General features: G+C 71.9%; 4 non-coding genes across 4 annotated transcripts; all 4 read left to right on the forward strand.

Annotated features, from left to right (window-relative positions):
- The first annotated feature begins 3,547 nt into the window (after positions 1-3,547).
- TRNAY-GUA (transfer RNA tyrosine (anticodon GUA)) lies at positions 3,548-3,637 on the forward strand. Its single transcript is given in 2 exon segments — positions 3,548-3,584; positions 3,602-3,637. It is a non-coding gene; the product is annotated as a tRNA-Tyr (tRNA).
- A 3,868-nt stretch (positions 3,638-7,505) lies between these two features.
- Positions 7,506-7,595, forward strand: TRNAY-GUA (transfer RNA tyrosine (anticodon GUA)). Its single transcript is given in 2 exon segments — positions 7,506-7,542; positions 7,560-7,595. It is a non-coding gene; the product is annotated as a tRNA-Tyr (tRNA).
- A 3,861-nt stretch (positions 7,596-11,456) lies between these two features.
- TRNAY-GUA (transfer RNA tyrosine (anticodon GUA)) lies at positions 11,457-11,546 on the forward strand. Its single transcript is given in 2 exon segments — positions 11,457-11,493; positions 11,511-11,546. It is a non-coding gene; the product is annotated as a tRNA-Tyr (tRNA).
- Positions 11,547-15,418: 3,872 nt separating this feature from the next.
- Positions 15,419-15,508, forward strand: TRNAY-GUA (transfer RNA tyrosine (anticodon GUA)). The gene is given in 2 exon segments: positions 15,419-15,455; positions 15,473-15,508. It is a non-coding gene; the product is annotated as a tRNA-Tyr (tRNA).
- Positions 15,509-16,737: the final 1,229 nt, after the last annotated feature.

A 16,737-nucleotide genomic window follows, 5' to 3' on the forward strand; every position in this document is an offset into this window, starting at 1 on the left:
CTCGCAAACCCCACCCGCTCCCTCCTGCCGCTCGCCCACAACCACTCTCCACGCTCCCCTTGGTTTTGTTTCCTTTCCTTTATTTGGCCTGGATTTCTCCGCCCTCCCCCGCCCTCCCCCGCCCGGCTGTCTGCTCTCCCTGTCCACTCGCTGTGTGTTCTCCTGGGTCCGCTTGGTTTCTCGTCAGTCCGCGCTCCGCTTGGAATCCCGCTTCTGCCCGGGAGGCCCGCCGCCTCCGACAGAGCGCTGTCCTCCCCGGGGCCAAGTCGGCTGCCGGCGCTGCTGCTGTCCGGGACACTCGCCCAAAGGGTCAGCCTCGCCCTGCCCACTCAGCTCCGTGCCGTTCTTCAGGACACTCGACCGTTCACTGGCTTTCTCTAGCTCTCTGTGTGCCCTAGCCCCGTGGTGGCCCAGGCTCTTTGGCTCCCTGTCTCCACGCCTGCCCTCCCACGAGCCCCTCGTGTCCCTGCCCTTCCCGGCCCGACCCTTTGCTTCTCCTCCCCACCTGCCCGTTCCCGTCCGCTCCTCTCCTTTCCTGTCCCTTGCCATCGTGCCCTGTGCCTTGCCTTCCCTTCCCTTCCCTTCCACTCCGCTCCCTTCCTTTCCCTCCCCTCTGCCTCCCTTCCCTGCCGTCGCTCTGCCTTCCCTCCCCTTGCCGGGCCCTCACCCACCCATCGCCCTCCCTTGCCCTCCCTGCCCACACCTCCCGGCCGGCCCCTGCCCTCCTGTCCCCTGCCTCCTCTCCCGTTCCGAACCTGCCTCCCCCGCCCTCCCTGCCCTCCCCTCCTCTCCCCTCCCCTCCCCTTCTTCCCTCCACTTCCCCCCCCTTCCCCCCCCCCCCGCCTCCCCAGGCTCCTGTCCTCCTTTCCCCTCCCCTCCCCTCTCCACCCCTCCCCTTTTCTCCTCTCCCTCTCTGTGTCTCTTCTCTAGCTCCCTGCCGCCACCCCTCCGCTGCCCCCACCTCAAGCTCTTCCCCGCGTTCCCTTTGGCCCAAGGAAAGGGACAGCGCTCGCTCCCTTCTCGCTCACTTCGTGGCTGGTGCGACCGCCCTGGCACCCTGAGGAGTCTCAGGCCTGGCTCGCCCTTGGCAGGAGGGATGCCTGGCAGCGGACGGAGGATCGGCCCCAGGACTCGCGGGAAGCCCACGAGCCCCAGGGGACTGTTTTCCGTGTAGCCTCGCCAGGGCCCTGTCAGTGCGAGCAGCCCGGCCGCGGTGGTGTCCCGCAGGCTCCCGTTGGCGGGTGTGCCCTGTCTGCCTCTGGCCGACCCGGAGCTTCGGGCCCTGCCTGGCCAGCAGGGAATCCTCAGCGCTCTCTCGCGTCGGGGCTGACGCCACTGCGCCTTGCGGCCACCACAGCAAGAAGGATTCGGGGTCAAGGCGAGGAGGGCGCTGCTCGCTCAGAGGCCCTGGAGGCTGCGCCTGGGAAGACGCCACCGGGAGGGCCTGAGAGGAGAGCGCGGTGGAGGCGGCCGGCGCGCCGGCGCGCGGGAAGCGCCGCGCCGCCCGTTCTCCTCTCTGGAAGGCCCTTTGACAGGCCGACTCCATGGGCTCTCAACTCTCCCGGCCAGGCTGGAGCGCGTCGGCGCTGCAGGGCGCCCCAGGGGCAGGCTCAAGGAGTCAAGGAGTCGGGAGCAGGAGGAGGCCTGGAGAGGGGCGCTGGGGATTGGGGTGCGCCGGCCGTGGCTTGGGCACCTGCCCCGCGGGCTCGGGGCTCAGGAAAGAAGGCCCGTGGGAGGACGTTTTCTCTCAGGCGTGGCCCTCGAGTGAAGACGACTCGAGGAACTCCTCGGACAGATGGAGAAGATCTTGGCGAGGCCGTGGGGGCGGCGGAGGCTGGTCCCGGGGTGGGCCTGGGGCCCTCTGAGGCGCACCCCTTTGCCGATCACCCACACCGGCGAGGGCGCTTCCCACGCGTTCCGCGGCCCGTGGCAAGCTGCCTGAGTCGTGGGTGGCGTACCTCGGCCTCCCCTCCTACGGCTTGCTCTCCAGCTGCCCTCCTGAGCAGGTGGGCTGAGCCGCAGCCTCCCGAGTCTGCGGTGGAGCGGGAAGAAAACCTTGGCGGGCGCAGAGAGGGGTGGCGGCCCGGGTGGGACGCTCGGCAGCCACAGGCGCTGCCGCCTGCCAGGTGCGTGTCTAAGGATAGCAGCGCGCCGGGACACAGAGGGTAGCCTGGGCTGGCCTGGCCGTTGCCCCGGAGCCGGTGGCCACCTCGCCAGAGGGCTTTGGTGCTCGGGGGCCCTGGCGGACTTGGGCCAGGGGGCTAGCCGGGAGCGGCAGAACGCAGCCCGGTGGCCAGGCTCGGCCCCCGGTGGCTGGGGCGTGAGGGACCGCGGGGGCGAGGGGTGCGAGCGAGACCGGCCGCGGTGCGGGCTGGCCCCCAGCAGTGGGCAGCGCGGTGTCTTTGGGCCGCAGTCTCAGACCAAGAAGACCGCGCCCCTGGAGGCGTTTGGTAGGCGGAGAGCGGCCCAGAGCTGCCCGGCCGTCCCCCAAGTCAGAAGGGATGTGAAACTTGGCCCCCAGTCAGGGGTCCAGGGCGAGGAGTCCGAGAGGCACGTGCCTTCTCGATGCCTCCCCCCACCCGCCCCACCCCGTCCCCGCGCCCGTCGGGCACCTCTGCGTTGAACCCCACGCCAATGGGCCCCGGGGCAGTCGGCTGCCTCTGGCCAGCAGCGGGAGGAAGCGCTTCCAGAGGAAGACAGCGACGGGCGCGCACGACGCACGCGAGCTCCCGGGCCACGAGGAACTGGGCAAGCGGGACGCGGGGGCGGGGGCGGGGGGCTGTGGGGGCTGGGGGGCATGAGCTCCCTCTGGACCCTGAGCTCCGTGACCCCGCCCTTGCTGGGACAAGCTTGTGTGTGCCAAAAGCCCGAGCCTGAGCCGGTGCGGGTAGGAAGGCGGGGCCCGGCCAGGCCTTACAGGGCAGCGCGGCTCCGGGGGCTCGCGGGCTCCGCGGCTCCGAGAGGCGGCGGCCCTCTGGGTGTCTCCGCTGCCCGCAAGGGCTTCCCAGGCGCCGCGCCCTGCTAGGCCAGCCCAGTTCTGGCTCCCCCCCGACCGGAGCTCCCCCGACCCAAGCTCCCCGCCACGGCGGGCGCACAGCTCCCGAAAGTGCATGCTGCAAGGCCTGCACGGCCCTGCGGCGCGGGTGCTGCCGGCTTTGGCCGCCTCTAGCCTGAGCGCGGGCCTCCAGGGGCTGCGGAGGTGGGCGTGGCCCTCGAAGCCCGCAGGCACGTGCGCAGGGGCGCCGAGGCGACCGCCCAGCCCGCCCCACCGGACCCGGGCCCCGGCAGCACCGCGGCCCAGAGAGTTGGCGGCGGCGGCGGCGGCCAGGCTCGGCGAGCCAGCCAGCTGGGGCGGCCGGCGAGGCCGGGGAGAAAGGAGCGGGGCGCGCGGGTGTGGTGGCGTGGTGTGGTGGGAGTGGGGGCGGGGCGGGGCGGGGCCGAGGCGCGGGTGGCGACTCGGCCAGCTGGCTGCCAAGCCAGCCAGGGCGGGTGCTGAGGCCCGCGTCCTTTGGGCCAAAGAAGACTCTCCAGCTCGGGCACCTCGCACCCTTCGATAGCTCAGCTGGTAGAGCGGAGGACTGTAGACTGCGCAAGTTTGGACATCCTTAGGTCGCTGGTTCGATTCCGGCTCGAAGGAAGTGCCTGAGTCTTTTGAACAAACAACCCTGCCCGCCACCGGCGGCCACCCTGCGGCCCGCACCGCACCCACGCCCCTCTGCCGTCGACCCGCCCCCCCCCCCCCCCCCCCCCCCCCCCGCCACACCCCACCGCGCACCAACCGCTCCTGGCTGCCTGGGACCACCCCCCCGACCCGGAGCCCAGGGCCCTCTGCTGCCTGGGACAGGCCCAAGCCACCAGCCCCGCCACCAGGGGCACACAGCCCTTCGCTCCCTCTCCCTTCCTTGCGGAGGAGGCCAGTGACGCCTGCGGAAACCCACCTGCCCCTCGCAAACCCCACCCGCTCCCTCCTGCCGCTCGCCCACAACCACTCTCCACGCTCCCCTTGGTTTTGTTTCCTTTCCTTTATTTGGCCTGGATTTCTCCGCCCTCCCCCGCCCTCCCCCGCCCTCCCCCGCCCGGCTGTCTGCTCTCCCTGTCCACTCGCTGTGTGTTCTCCTGGGTCCGCTTGGTTTCTCGTCAGTCCGCGCTCCGCTTGGAATCCCGCTTCTGCCCGGGAGGCCCGCCGCCTCCGACAGAGCGCTGTCCTCCCCGGGGCCAAGTCGGCTGCCGGCGCTGCTGCTGTCCGGGACACTCGCCCAAAGGGTCAGCCTCGCCCTGCCCACTCAGCTCCGTGCCGTTCTTCAGGACACTCGACCGTTCACTGGCTTTCTCTAGCTCTCTGTGTGCCCTAGCCCCGTGGTGGCCCAGGCTCTTTGGCTCCCTGTCTCCACGCCTGCCCTCCCACGAGCCCCTCGTGTCCCTGCCCTTCCCGGCCCGACCCTTTGCTTCTCCTCCCCACCTGCCCGTTCCCGTCCGCTCCTCTCCTTTCCTGTCCCTTGCCATCGTGCCCTGTGCCTTGCCTTCCCTTCCCTTCCCTTCCACTCCGCTCCCTTCCTTTCCCTCCCCTCTGCCTCCCTTCCCTGCTGTCGCTCTGCCTTCCCTCCCCTTGCCGGGCCCTCACCCACCCATCGCCCTCCCTTGCCCTCCCTGCCCACACCTCCCGGCCGGCCCCTGCCCTCCTGTCCCCTGCCTCCTCTCCCGTTCCGAACCTGCCTCCCCCGCCCTCCCTGCCCTCCCCTCCTCTCCCCTCCCCTCCCCTTCTTCCCTCCACTTCCCCCCCCTTCCCCCCCCCCGCCTCCCCAGGCTCCTGTCCTCCTTTCCCCTCCCCTCCCCTCTCCACCCCTCCCCTTTTCTCCTCTCCCTCTCTGTGTCTCTTCTCTAGCTCCCTGCCGCCACCCCTCCGCTGCCCCCACCTCAAGCTCTTCCCCGCGTTCCCTTTGGCCCAAGGAAAGGGACAGCGCTCGCTCCCTTCTCGCTCACTTCGTGGCTGGTGCGACCGCCCTGGCACCCTGAGGAGTCTCAGGCCTGGCTCGCCCTTGGCAGGAGGGATGCCTGGCAGCGGACGGAGGATCGGCCCCAGGACTCGCGGGAAGCCCACGAGCCCCAGGGGACTGTTTTCCGTGTAGCCTCGCCAGGGCCCTGTCAGTGCGAGCAGCCCGGCCGCGGTGGTGTCCCGCAGGCTCCCGTTGGCGGGTGTGCCCTGTCTGCCTCTGGCCGACCCGGAGCTTCGGGCCCTGCCTGGCCAGCAGGGAATCCTCAGCGCTCTCTCGCGTCGGGGCTGACGCCACTGCGCCTTGCGGCCACCACAGCAAGAAGGATTCGGGGTCAAGGCGAGGAGGGCGCTGCTCGCTCAGAGGCCCTGGAGGCTGCGCCTGGGAAGACGCCACCGGGAGGGCCTGAGAGGAGAGCGCGGTGGAGGCGGCCGGCGCGCCGGCGCGCGGGAAGCGCCGCGCCGCCCGTTCTCCTCTCTGGAAGGCCCTTTGACAGGCCGTCTCCATGGGCTCTCAACTCTCCCGGCCAGGCTGGAGCGCGTCGGCGCTGCAGGGCGCCCCAGGTGCAGGCTCAAGGAGTCAAGGAGTCGGGAGCAGGAGGAGGCCTGGAGAGGGGCGCTGGGGATTGGGGTGCGCCGGCCGTGGCTTGGGCACCTGCCCCGCGGGCTCGGGGCTCAGGAAAGAAGGCCCGTGGGAGGACGTTTTCTCTCAGGCGTGGCCCTCGAGTGAAGACGACTCGAGGAACTCCTCGGACAGATGGAGAAGATCTTGGCGAGGCCGTGGGGGCGGCGGAGGCTGGTCCCGGGGTGGGCCTGGGGCCCTCTGAGGCGCACCCCTTTGCCGATCACCCACACCGGCGAGGGCGCTTCCCACGCGTTCCGCGGCCCGTGGCAAGCTGCCTGAGTCGTGGGTGGCGTACCTCGGCCTCCCCTCCTACGGCTTGCTCTCCAGCTGCCCTCCTGAGCAGGTGGGCTGAGCCGCAGCCTCCCGAGTCTGCGGTGGAGCGGGAAGAAAACCTTGGCGGGCGCAGAGAGGGGTGGCGGCCCGGGTGGGACGCTCGGCAGCCACAGGCGCTGCCGCCTGCCAGGTGCGTGTCTAAGGATAGCAGCGCGCCGGGACACAGAGGGTAGCCTGGGCTGGCCTGGCCGTTGCCCCGGAGCCGGTGGCCACCTCGCCAGAGGGCTTTGGTGCTCGGGGGCCCTGGCGGACTTGGGCCAGGGGGCTAGCCGGGAGCGGCAGAACGCAGCCCGGTGGCCAGGCTCGGCCCCCGGTGGCTGGGGCGTGAGGGACCGCGGGGGCGAGGGGTGCGAGCGAGACCGGCCGCGGTGCGGGCTGGCCCCCAGCAGTGGGCAGCGCGGTGTCTTTGGGCCGCAGTCTCAGACCAAGAAGACCGCGCCCCTGGAGGCGTTTGGTAGGCGGAGAGCGGCCCAGAGCTGCCCGGCCGTCCCCCAAGTCAGAAGGGATGTGAAACTTGGCCCCCAGTCAGGGGTCCAGGGCGAGGAGTCCGAGAGGCACGTGCCTTCTCGATGCCTCCCCCCACCCGCCCCACCCCGTCCCCGCGCCCGTCGGGCACCTCTGCGTTGAACCCCACGCCAATGGGCCCCGGGGCAGTCGGCTGCCTCTGGCCAGCAGCGGGAGGAAGCGCTTCCAGAGGAAGACAGCGACGGGCGCGCACGACGCACGCGAGCTCCCGGGCCACGAGGAACTGGGCAAGCGGGACGCGGGGGCGGGGGCGGGGGCGGGGGGCTGTGGGGGCTGGGGGGCATGAGCTCCCTCTGGACCCTGAGCTCCGTGACCCCGCCCTTGCTGGGACAAGCTTGTGTGTGCCAAAAGCCCGAGCCTGAGCCGGGGCGGGTAGGAAGGCGGGGCCCGGCCAGGCCTTACAGGGCAGCGCGGCTCCGGGGGCTCGCGGGCTCCGCGGCTCCGAGAGGCGGCGGCCCTCTGGGTGTCTCCGCTGCCCGCAAGGGCTTCCCAGGCGCCGCGCCCTGCTAGGCCAGCCCAGTTCTGGCTCCCCCCCGACCGGAGCTCCCCCGACCCAAGCTCCCCGCCACGGCGGGCGCACAGCTCCCGAAAGTGCATGCTGCAAGGCCTGCACGGCCCTGCGGCGCGGGTGCTGCCGGCTTTGGCCGCCTCTAGCCTGAGCGCGGGCCTCCAGGGGCTGCGGAGGTGGGCGTGGCCCTCGAAGCCCGCAGGCACGTGCGCAGGGGCGCCGAGGCGACCGCCCAGCCCGCCCCACCGGACCCGGGCCCCGGCAGCACCGCGGCCCAGAGAGTTGGCGGCGGCGGCGGCGGCCAGGCTCGGCGAGCCAGCCAGCTGGGGCGGCCGGCGAGGCCGGGGAGAAAGGAGCGGGGCGCGCGGGTGTGGTGGCGTGGTGTGGTGGGAGTGGGGGCGGGGCGGGGCGGGGCCGAGGCGCGGGTGGCGACTCGGCCAGCTGGCTGCCAAGCCAGCCAGGGCGGGTGCTGAGGCCCGCGTCCTTTGGGCCAAAGAAGACTCTCCAGCTCGGGCACCTCGCACCCTTCGATAGCTCAGCTGGTAGAGCGGAGGACTGTAGACTGCGCAAGTTTGGACATCCTTAGGTCGCTGGTTCGATTCCGGCTCGAAGGAAGTGCCTGAGTCTTTTGAACAAACAACCCTGCCCGCCACCGGCGGCCACCCTGCGGCCCGCACCGCACCCACGCCCCTCTGCCGTCGACCCGCCCCCCCCCCCCCCCCCCGCCACACCCCGCCGCGCACCAACCGCTCCTGGCTGCCTGGGACCACCCCCCCGACCCGGAGCCCAGGGCCCTCTGCTGCCTGGGACAGGCCCAAGCCACCAGCCCCGCCACCAGGGGCACACAGCCCTTCGCTCCCTCTCCCTTCCTTGCGGAGGAGGCCAGTGACGCCTGCGGAAACCCACCTGCCCCTCGCAAACCCCACCCGCTCCCTCCTGCCGCTCGCCCACAACCACTCTCCACGCTCCCCTTGGTTTTGTTTCCTTTCCTTTATTTGGCCTGGATTTCTCCGCCCTCCCCCGCCCTCCCCCGCCCTCCCCCGCCCGGCTGTCTGCTCTCCCAGTCCACTCGCTGTGTGTTCTCCTGGGTCCGCTTGGTTTCTCGTCAGTCCGCGCTCCGCTTGGAATCCCGCTTCTGCCCGGGAGGCCCGCCGCCTCCGACAGAGCGCTGTCCTCCCCGGGGCCAAGTCGGCTGCCGGCGCTGCTGCTGTCCGGGACACTCGCCCAAAGGGTCAGCCTCGCCCTGCCCACTCAGCTCCGTGCCGTTCTTCAGGACACTCGACCGTTCACTGGCTTTCTCTAGCTCTCTGTGTGCCCTAGCCCCGTGGTGGCCCAGGCTCTTTGGCTCCCTGTCTCCACGCCTGCCCTCCCACGAGACCCTCGTGTCCCTGCCCTTCCCGGCCCGACCCTTTGCTTCTCCTCCCCACCTGCCCGTTCCCGTCCGCTCCTCTCCTTTCCTGTCCCTTGCCATCGTGCCCTGTGCCTTGCCTTCCCTTCCCTTCCCTTCCACTCCGCTCCCTTCCTTTCCCTCCCCTCTGCCTCCCTTCCCTGCCGTCGCTCTGCCTTCCCTCCCCTTGCCGGGCCCTCACCCACCCATCGCCCTCCCTTGCCCTCCCTGCCCACACCTCCCGGCCGGCCCCTGCCCTCCTGTCCCCTGCCTCCTCTCCCGTTCCGAACCTGCCTCCCCCGCCCTCCCTGCCCTCCCCTCCTCTCCCCTCCCCTCCCCTTCTTCCCTCCACTTCCCCCCCTTCCCCCCCCCCCCCGCCTCCCCAGGCTCCTGTCCTCCTTTCCCCTCCCCTCCCCTCTCCACCCCTCCCCTTTTCTCCTCTCCCTCTCTGTGTCTCTTCTCTAGCTCCCTGCCGCCACCCCTCCGCTGCCCCCACCTCAAGCTCTTCCCCGCGTTCCCTTTGGCCCAAGGAAAGGGACAGCGCTCGCTCCCTTCTCGCTCACTTCGTGGCTGGTGCGACCGCCCTGGCACCCTGAGGAGTCTCAGGCCTGGCTCGCCCTTGGCAGGAGGGATGCCTGGCAGCGGACGGAGGATCGGCCCCAGGACTCGCGGGAAGCCCACGAGCCCCAGGGGACTGTTTTCCGTGTAGCCTCGCCAGGGCCCTGTCAGTGCGAGCAGCCCGGCCGCGGTGGTGTCCCGCAGGCTCCCGTTGGCGGGTGTGCCCTGTCTGCCTCTGGCCGACCCGGAGCTTCGGGCCCTGCCTGGCCAGCAGGGAATCCTCAGCGCTCTCTCGCGTCGGGGCTGACGCCACTGCGCCTTGCGGCCACCACAGCAAGAAGGATTCGGGGTCAAGGCGAGGAGGGCGCTGCTCGCTCAGAGGCCCTGGAGGCTGCGCCTGGGAAGACGCCACCGGGAGGGCCTGAGAGGAGAGCGCGGTGGAGGCGGCCGGCGCGCCGGCGCGCGGGAAGCGCCGCGCCGCCCGTTCTCCTCTCTGGAAGGCCCTTTGACAGGCCGACTCCATGGGCTCTCAACTCTCCCGGCCAGGCTGGAGCGCGTCGGCGCTGCAGGGCGCCCCAGGGGCAGGCTCAAGGAGTCAAGGAGTCGGGAGCAGGAGGAGGCCTGGAGAGGGGCGCTGGGGATTGGGGTGCGCCGGCCGTGGCTTGGGCACCTGCCCCGCGGGCTCGGGGCTCAGGAAAGAAGGCCCGTGGGAGGACGTTTTCTCTCAGGCGTGGCCCTCGAGTGAAGACGACTGGAGGAACTCCTCGGACAGATGGAGAAGATCTTGGCGAGGCCGTGGGGGCGGCGGAGGCTGGTCCCGGGGTGGGCCTGGGGCCCTCTGAGGCGCACCCCTTTGCCGATCACCCACACCGGCGAGGGCGCTTCCCACGCGTTCCGCGGCCCGTGGCAAGCTGCCTGAGTCGTGGGTGGCGTACCTCGGCCTCCCCTCCTACGGCTTGCTCTCCAGCTGCCCTCCTGAGCAGGTGGGCTGAGCCGCAGCCTCCCGAGTCTGCGGTGGAGCGGGAAGAAAACCTTGGCGGGCGCAGAGAGGGGTGGCGGCCCGGGTGGGACGCTCGGCAGCCACAGGCGCTGCCGCCTGCCAGGTGCGTGTCTAAGGATAGCAGCGCGCCGGGACACAGAGGGTAGCCTGGGCTGGCCTGGCCGTTGCCCCGGAGCCGGTGGCCACCTCGCCAGAGGGCTTTGGTGCTCTGGGGCCCTGGCGGACTTGGGCCAGGGGGCTAGCCGGGAGCGGCAGAACGCAGCCCGGTGGCCAGGCTCGGCCCCCGGTGGCTGGGGCGTGAGGGACCGCGGGGGCGAGGGGTGCGAGCGAGACCGGCCGCGGTGCGGGCTGGCCCCCAGCAGTGGGCAGCGCGGTGTCTTTGGGCCGCAGTCTCAGACCAAGAAGACCGCGCCCCTGGAGGCGTTTGGTAGGCGGAGAGCGGCCCAGAGCTGCCCGGCCGTCCCCCAAGTCAGAAGGGATGTGAAACTTGGCCCCCAGTCAGGGGTCCAGGGCGAGGAGTCCGAGAGGCACGTGCCTTCTCGATGCCTCCCCCCACCCGCCCCACCCCGTCCCCGCGCCCGTCGGGCACCTCTGCGTTGAACCCCACGCCAATGGGCCCCGGGGCAGTCGGCTGCCTCTGGCCAGCAGCGGGAGGAAGCGCTTCCAGAGGAAGACAGCGACGGGCGCGCACGACGCACGCGAGCTCCCGGGCCACGAGGAACTGGGCAAGCGGGACGCGGGGGCGGGGGCGGGGGCGGGGGGCTGTGGGGGCTGGGGGGCATGAGCTCCCTCTGGACCCTGAGCTCCGTGACCCCGCCCTTGCTGGGACAAGCTTGTGTGTGCCAAAAGCCCGAGCCTGAGCCGGTGCGGGTAGGAAGGCGGGGCCCGGCCAGGCCTTACAGGGCAGCGCGGCTCCGGGGGCTCGCGGGCTCCGCGGCTCCGAGAGGCGGCGGCCCTCTGGGTGTCTCCGCTGCCCGCAAGGGCTTCCCAGGCGCCGCGCCCTGCTAGGCCAGCCCAGTTCTGGCTCCCCCCCGACCGGAGCTCCCCCGACCCAAGCTCCCCGCCACGGCGGGCGCACAGCTCCCGAAAGTGCATGCTGCAAGGCCTGCACGGCCCTGCGGCGCGGGTGCTGCCGGCTTTGGCCGCCTCTAGCCTGAGCGCGGGCCTCCAGGGGCTGCGGAGGTGGGCGTGGCCCTCGAAGCCCGCAGGCACGTGCGCAGGGGCGCCGAGGCGACCGCCCAGCCCGCCCCACCGGACCCGGGCCCCGGCAGCACCGCGGCCCAGAGAGTTGGCGGCGGCGGCGGCGGCCAGGCTCGGCGAGCCAGCCAGCTGGGGCGGCCGGCGAGGCCGGGGAGAAAGGAGCGGGGCGCGCGGGTGTGGTGGCGTGGTGTGGTGGGAGTGGGGGCGGGGCGGGGCGGGGCCGAGGCGCGGGTGGCGACTCGGCCAGCTGGCTGCCAAGCCAGCCAGGGCGGGTGCTGAGGCCCGCGTCCTTTGGGCCAAAGAAGACTCTCCAGCTCGGGCACCTCGCACCCTTCGATAGCTCAGCTGGTAGAGCGGAGGACTGTAGACTGCGCAAGTTTGGACATCCTTAGGTCGCTGGTTCGATTCCGGCTCGAAGGAAGTGCCTGAGTCTTTTGAACAAACAACCCTGCCCGCCACCGGCGGCCACCCTGCGGCCCGCACCGCACCCACGCCCCTCTGCCGTCGACCCGCCCCCCCCCGCCACACCCCGCCGCCCACCAACCGCTCCTGGCTGCCTGGGACCACCCCCCCCGACCCGGAGCCCAGGCCGGAGCCCAGGGCCCTCTGCTGCCTGGGACGGGCCCAAGCCGCCAGCCCCGCCACCAGGGGCACACAGCCCTTCGCTCCCTCTCCCTTCCTTGCGGAGGAGGCCAGTGACGCCTGCGGAAACCCACCTGCCCCTCGCAAACCCCACCCGCTCCCTCCTGCCGCTCGCCCACAACCACTCTCCACGCTCCCCTTGGTTTTGTTTCCTTTCCTTTATTTGGCCTGGATTTCTCCGCCCTCCCCCGCCCTCCCCCGCCCTCCCCCGCCCGGCTGTCTGCTCTCCCTGTCCACTCGCTGTGTGTTCTCCTGGGTCCGCTTGGTTTCTCGTCAGTCCGCGCTCCGCTTGGAATCCCGCTTCTGCCCGGGAGGCCCGCCGCCTCCGACAGAGCGCTGTCCTCCCCGGGGCCAAGTCGGCTGCCGGCGCTGCTGCTGTCCGGGACACTCGCCCAAAGGGTCAGCCTCGCCCTGCCCACTCAGCTCCGTGCCGTTCTTCAGGACACTCGACCGTTCACTGGCTTTCTCTAGCTCTCTGTGTGCCCTAGCCCCGTGGTGGCCCAGGCTCTTTGGCTCCCTGTCTCCACGCCTGCCCTCCCACGAGCCCCTCGTGTCCCTGCCCTTCCCGGCCCGACCCTTTGCTTCTCCTCCCCACCTGCCCGTTCCCGTCCGCTCCTCTCCTTTCCTGTCCCTTGCCATCGTGCCCTGTGCCTTGCCTTCCCTTCCCTTCCCTTCCACTCCGCTCCCTTCCTTTCCCTCCCCTCTGCCTCCCTTCCCTGCTGTCGCTCTGCCTTCCCTCCCCTTGCCGGGCCCTCACCCACCCATCGCCCTCCCTTGCCCTCCCTGCCCACACCTCCCGGCCGGCCCCTGCCCTCCTGTCCCCTGCCTCCTCTCCCGTTCCGAACCTGCCTCCCCCGCCCTCCCTGCCCTCCCCTCCTCTCCCCTCCCCTCCCCTTCTTCCCTCCACTTCCCCCCCCTTCCCCCCCCGCCTCCCCAGGCTCCTGTCCTCCTTTCCCCTCCCCTCCCCTCTCCACCCCTCCCCTTTTCTCCTCTCCCTCTCTGTGTCTCTTCTCTAGCTCCCTGCCGCCACCCCTCCGCTGCCCCCACCTCAAGCTCTTCCCCGCGTTCCCTTTGGCCCAAGGAAAGGGACAGCGCTCGCTCCCTTCTCGCTCACTTCGTGGCTGGTGCGACCGCCCTGGCACCCTGAGGAGTCTCAGGCCTGGCTCGCCCTTGGCAGGAGGGATGCCTGGCAGCGGACGGAGGATCGGCCCCAGGACTCGCGGGAAGCCCACGAGCCCCAGGGGACTGTTTTCCGTGTAGCCTCGCCAGGGCCCTGTCAGTGCGAGCAGGCCGGCCGCGGTGGTGTCCCGCAGGCTCCCGTTGGCGGGTGTGCCCTGTCTGCCTCTGGCCGACCCCGAGCTTCGGGCCCTGCCTGGCCAGCAGGGAATCCTCAGCGCTCTCTCGCGTCGGGGCTGACGCCACTGCGCCTTGCGGCCACCACAGCAAGAAGGATTCGGGGTCAAGGCGAGGAGGGCGCTGCTCGCTCAGAGGCCCTGGAGGCTGCGCCTGGGAAGACGCCACCGGGAGGGCCTGAGAGGAGAGCGCGGTGGAGGCGGCCGGCGCGCCGGCGCGCGGGAAGCGCCGCGCCGCCCGTTCTCCTCTCTGGAAGGCCCTTTGACAGGCCGACTCCATGGGCTCTCAACTCTCCCGGCCAGGCTGGAGCGCGTCGGCGCTGCAGGGCGCCCCAGGGGCAGGCTCAAGGAGTCAAGGAGTCGGGAGCAGGAGGAGGCCTGGAGAGGGGCGCTGGGGATTGGGGTGCGCCGGCCGTGGCTTGGGCACCTGCCCCGCGGGCTCGGGGCTCAGGAAAGAAGGCCCGTGGGAGGACGTTTTCTCTCAGGCGTGGCCCTCGAGTGAAGACGACTCGAGGAACTCCTCGGACAGATGGAGAAGATCTTGGCGAGGCCGTGGGGGCGGCGGAGGCTGGTCCCGGGGTGGGCCTGGGGCCCTCTGAGGCGCACCCCTTTGCCGATCACCCACACCGGCGAGGGCGCTTCCCACGCGTTCCGCGGCCCGTGGCAAGCTGCCTGAGTCGTGGGTGGCGTACCTCGGCCTCCCCTCCTACGGCTTGCTCTCCAGCGCCCTCCTGAGCAGGTGGGCTGAGCCGCAGCCTCCCGAGTCTGCGGTGGAGCGGGAAGAAAACCTTGGCGGGCGCAGAGAGGGGTGGCGGCCCGGGTGGGACGCTCGGCAGCCACAGGCGCTGCCGCCTGCCAGGTGCGTGTCTAAGGATAGCAGCGCGCCGGGACACAGAGGGTAGCCTGGGCTGGCCTGGCCGTTGCCCCGGAGCCGGTGGCCACCTCGCCAGAGGGCTTTGGTGCTCGGGGGCCCTGGCGGACTTGGGCCAGGGGGCTAGCCGGGAGCGGCAGAACGCAGCCCGGTGGCCAGGCTCGGCCCCCGGTGGCTGGGGCGTGAGGGACCGCGGGGGCGAGGGGTGCGAGCGAGACCGGCCGCGGTGCGGGGTGGCCCCCAGCAGTGGGCAGCGCGGTGTCTTTGGGCCGCAGTCTCAGACCAAGAAGACCGCGCCCCTGGAGGCGTTTGGTAGGCGGAGAGCGGCCCAGAGCTGCCCGGCCGTCCCCCAAGTCAGAAGGGATGTGAAACTTGGCCCCCAGTCAGGGGTCCAGGGCGAGGAGTCCGAAAGAGGCACGTGCCTTCTCGATGCCTCCCCCCACCCGCCCCACCCCGTCCCCGCGCCCGTCGGGCACCTCTGCGTTGAACCCCACGCCAATGGGCCCCGGGGCAGTCGGCTGCCTCTGGCCAGCAGCGGGAGGAAGCGCTTCCAGAGGAAGACAGCGACGGGCGCGCACAACGCACGCGAGCTCCCGGGCCACGAGGAACTGGGCAAGCGGGACGCGGGGGCGGGGGCGGGGGCGGGGGCGGGGGTGGGGGGCTGTGGGGGCTGGGGGGCATGAGCTCCCTCTGGACCCTGAGCTCCGTGACCCCGCCCTTGCTGGGACAAGCTTGTGTGTGCCGAAAGCCCGAGCCTGAGCCGGGGCGGGTAGGAAGGCGGGGCCCGGCCAGGCCTTACAGGGCAGCGCGGCTCCGGGGGCTCGCGGGCTCCGCGGCTCCGAGAGGCGGCGGCCCTCTGGGTGTCTCCGCTGCCCGCAAGGGCTTCCCAGGCGCCGCGCCCTGCTAGGCCAGCCCAGTTCTGGCTCCCCCGACCGGAGCTCCCCCGACCCAAGCTCCCCGCCACGGCGGGCGCACAGCTCCCGAAAGTGCGTGCTGCAAGGCCTGCACGGCCCTGCGGCGCGGGTGCTGCCGGCTTTGGCCGCCTCTAGCCTGAGCGCGGGCCTCCAGGGGCTGCGGAGGTGGGCGTGGCCCTCGAAGCCCGCAGGCACGTGCGCAGGGGCGCCGAGGCGACCGCCCAGCCCGCCCCACCGGACCCGGGCCCCGGCAGCACCGCGGCCCAGAGAGTTGGCGGCGGCGGCGGCGGCCAGGCTCGGCGAGCCAGCCAGCTGGGGCGGCCGGCGAGGCCGGGGAGAAAGGAGCGGGGCGCGCGGGTGTGGTGGCGTGGTGTGGTGGGAGTGGGGGAGGGGCGGGGCGGGGCCGAGGCGCGGGCGGCGACTCGGCCAGCTGGCTGCCAAGCCAGCCAGGGCGGGTGCCGAGGCCCGCGTCCTTTGGGCCAAAGAAGACTCTCCAGCTCGGGCACCTCGCACCCTTCGATAGCTCAGCTGGTAGAGCGGAGGACTGTAGACTGCGCCAGTTCGGACATCCTTAGGTCGCTGGTTCGATTCCGGCTCGAAGGAAGTGCCTGAGTCTTTTGAACAAACAACCCTGCCCGCCACCGGCGGCCACCCTGCGGCCCGCACCGCACCCACGCCCCTCTGCCGTCGACCCCCCCCCCCCGCCCCACCCCGCCGCGCACCAACCGCTCCTGGCTGCCTGGGACCACCCCCCCGACCCCGAGCCCAACCCGGAGCCCAGGGCCCTCTGCTGCCTGGGACAGGCCCAAGCCGCCAGCCCCGCCACCAGGGGCACACAGCCCTTCGCTCCCTCTCCCTTCCTTGCGGAGGAGGCCAGTGACGCCTGCGGAAACCCACCTGCCCCTCGCAAACCCCACCCGCTCCCTCCTGCCGCTCGCCCACAACCACTCTCCATGCTCCCCTTGGTTTTGTTTCCTTTCCTTTATTTGGCCTGGATTTCTCCGCCCTCCCCCGCCCTCCCCCGCCCTCCCCCGCCCTCCCCCGCCCGGCTGTCTGCTCTCCCTGTCCACTCGCTGTGTGTTCTCCTGGGTCCGCTTGGTTTCTCGTCAGTCCGCGCTCCGCTTGGAATCCCGCTTCTGCCCGGGAGGCCCGCCGCCTCCGACAGAGCGCTGTCCTCCCCGGGGCCAAGTCGGCTGCCGGCGCTGCTGCTGTCCGGGACACTCGCCCAAAGGGTCAGCCTCGCCCTGCCCACTCAGCTTCATGCCGTTCTTCAGGACACTCGACCGTTCACTGGCTTTCTCTAGCTCTCTGTGTGCCCTAGCCCCGTGGGTGCCCAGGCTCTTTGGCTCCCTGTCTCCACGCCTGCCCTCCCACGAGCCCCTCGTGTCCCTGCCCTTCCCGGCCCGACCCTTTGCTTCTCCTCCCCACCTGCCCGTTCCCGTCCGCTCCTCTCCTTTCCTGTCCCTTGCCATCGTGCCCTGTGCCTTGCCTTCCCTTCCCTTCCACTCCGCTCCCTTCCTTTCCCTCCCGTCTGCCTCCCTTCCCTGCCGACGCTCTGCCTTCCCTCCCCTTGCCGGGCCCTCACCCACCCATCGCCCTCCCTTGCCCTCCCTGCCCACACCTCCCGGCCGGCCCCTGCCCTCCTGTCCCCTGCCTCCTCTCCCGTTCCGAACCTGCCTCCCCCGCCCTCCCTGCCCTCCCCACCTCTCCCCTCCCCTCCCCTTCTTCTCTCCACTTCCCCCGCCCCGCCCCCCGCCCCCCCCCCCCCCCCCCCGCCTCCCCAGGCTCCTGTCCTCCTTTCCCCTCCCCTCCCCTCTCCACCCCTCCCCTTT

The sequence above is a fragment of the Dasypus novemcinctus genome, chromosome 3, assembly GCF_030445035.2.
Source record: "Dasypus novemcinctus isolate mDasNov1 chromosome 3, mDasNov1.1.hap2, whole genome shotgun sequence".
NCBI classification, from domain to species: Eukaryota; Metazoa; Chordata; class Mammalia; order Cingulata; family Dasypodidae; genus Dasypus; species Dasypus novemcinctus.